We start from the raw sequence: 2565 nt of genomic DNA, 5'->3' as shown, positions 1-2565 counted from the left end.
TAGAACAAGATAGTCAGTATAACAAAATGTGTAAGACAGTTACTCACAATGGACTTTCAGTGGCCTATAAACATCTCTTTTCTAGATGTTACAGTTTTCCTAAGACCTTAGAAAAATATTAGTTTTTCTTTTTTGAGTCAGAAGAGGTGGGTGGGGGGGGGAGGGGAGAGAAACAAGCATAACTCATTGTTCCATTTAGTTGTGCCATTGATTGCTTCTTATATGTGCCCCGACTGGACCCGAACCAGTGACCCCAGGATCGAACAGGCGACCTCAGTGCTCTGGGGAGAAGGAGGGTGCTTTAGTTTTTGTTATAGAAAGGAATAAAAAAGAGAGAAAGAAAAAGAAAAGGTAGGAGGGAAGAGAATGTGGGAGGGGAGAAAGAAATCTAGTAAAGTCTTTACCAGATATAAATATATAGTTTTTTGTTTTTTTTTGGTTTTTTTTTCTGAAGCTGGAAACAGGGAGAGACAGTCAGACAGACTCCCACATGCGCCCGACCGGGATCCACCCGGCACGCCCACCAGGGGGCGATGCTCTGCCCATCCTGGGCGTCGCCATGTTGCGACCAGAGCCACTCTAGCGCCTGAGGCAGAGGCCACAGAGCCATCCCCAGCACCGGGGCCATTTTTGCTCCAATGGAGCCTGGCTGTGGGAGGGGAAGAGAGAGACAGAGAGGAAAGTGCGGCGGAGGGGTGGAGAAGCAAATGGGCGCTTCTCCTGTGTGCCCTGGCCGGGAATCGAACCCGGGTCCTCCCGCATACTAGGCCGACGCTCTACCGCTGAGCCAACCGGCCAGGGCCTAAATATATAGTTTTTATAAATCTAGCAGCATTTACCATTCCAAATTATTGGTAGTCCTGAACCAGGAGAAGGTAGGCAGTGGTTCACGTGCTGTGGTTTGGTTGTGCACGACGGGTAAGTACAGGAGACTAGAATAGCCCGGCCATGTCCGATCCCGGAATTTGACCCATCGGTTGAGTTGGGCAGAAACTGCAGAACCAGTCAGCCTGGGAAAGGGGACAGGTGCAGCAGTTCAGGCCTCACCGAGGACCCGGAGAGCATGGCCATTGGCCACAGCGCTTCCCTAAAATGTGAACCGGCTGGAGAGCCCACGCCCAACCTGCTCCCCTTCCCGCTTAGAGTAGGACATACCTGTTCCCATCCCAGAATCTCTGCTACTGCCCACATGAGTTTAAGCAAGTCATTTTACTTTACATTGGTCAGGGTCCCTCCTACCCATAGACCAACCTCACAGGATCTCCATGAAGATCACATGAGATTAGGCACGTAGAGCCCTTTGAGCCATGACCCGGGACACGGCGGGCACTCACTGTTGGCTGTCACTGTTTCTACATCCAGGTAGGCAGGCAGCACCAAATACCATTGCCAGCAGGTAGCAGGGCCAAGCGTTGAGGGCCCAGACTGCGGTGCCAGCAGAGGGTAGAGGAATAAAGCCGCCAGAGTGGTAGGAGCAAAGCAGAGCCCCTAGCTCAGAAAGACAGAATGACAGGCAGATTCAATGGCTGGGACCCAATCCCAGGAAACAAGACAGGACGCGTCTAGCAAAAGCGGTGGGCAGATGAAGTGATTCCTTCTACAAGGCACAGCATGGGTCTGGAGAAGCGGCAGCAAAGGGGCGGATGTCCGATGTCCGCTCTAAAGCAGCCTGCTGTAGCTTTTGAAACCTACTGGGCCCCAACCCTCTTCTGCTCCAATAGCTGATGACTGGTCCTTGGGCCAGAGGGGTCTACAGCTACAGGGGAAACTTAAAGAAGTTTTTCAGCTGTAGTTTTGCAGTTTTAGGTATACACAGGAAGTCTTGCTTCGATTCTTCATTTGGCTGCTGGAAACCAAATGAACACTATTTTGGAAATATATGTGTATGTCCCCCAACATCTTTTTTTTTTTGTATTTTTCCGAAGCTGGAAACGGGGAGAGACAGTCAGACAGACTCCCGCATGCGCCCGACTGGGATCCACCCGGCACGCCCACCAGGGGCGATGCTCTGCCCACCAGGGAGCGATGCTCTGCCCACCAGGGAGCGATGCTCTGCCCCTCTGGGGCGTCGCTCCATTGCGACCAGAGCCACTCTAGGGCCTGGGGCAGAGGCCAAGGAGCCATCCCCAGCGCCCGGGCCATCTTTGCTCCAATGGAGCCTCGGATGCGGGAGGGGAAGAGAGAGACAGAGAGGAAGGAGAGGGGGAGGGGTGGAGAAGCAGATGGGCCCTTCTCCTGTGTGCCCTGGCCGGGAATCGAACCCAGGACTTCTGCACGCCAGGCCGACGCTCTACCACTGAGTCAACCGGCCAGGGCCTGTCCCCCAACATTTTAAACTTTAGAACTTTTCCAAACAAGGAAATTAAATCAGATTCTGACTGAATAATACAATGCCAAGATTGCATATGTCACATAACAACTAGCACCCTGTATTTGAATTTTAAAAAATTAGAAGCTAAACTAAATATCTGGAAAATACATCTCAACTCAGCTATGATTAGCCTAGTTTTAGATCAGTCAAGTTAAGAATTTGTATTTTTGTATATAGTATAAAAAATATTGAGT

General features: G+C 51.0%; 1 non-coding gene across 1 annotated transcript; it reads right to left on the bottom strand.

Annotated features, from left to right (window-relative positions):
• Nucleotides 1-725: 725 nt before the first annotated feature.
• On the bottom strand, nt 726-802 carry TRNAT-AGU (transfer RNA threonine (anticodon AGU)). The gene has a single exon. It is a non-coding gene; the product is annotated as a tRNA-Thr (tRNA).
• Nucleotides 803-2565: the final 1763 nt, after the last annotated feature.

The sequence above is a fragment of the Saccopteryx leptura genome, chromosome 3, assembly GCF_036850995.1.
Source record: "Saccopteryx leptura isolate mSacLep1 chromosome 3, mSacLep1_pri_phased_curated, whole genome shotgun sequence".
NCBI lineage: Eukaryota > Metazoa > Chordata > Mammalia > Chiroptera > Emballonuridae > Saccopteryx > Saccopteryx leptura.
The sequence above is the reverse complement of the archived record's forward strand: the minus strand, read 5'-3'. Positions and strand labels throughout refer to the sequence as shown.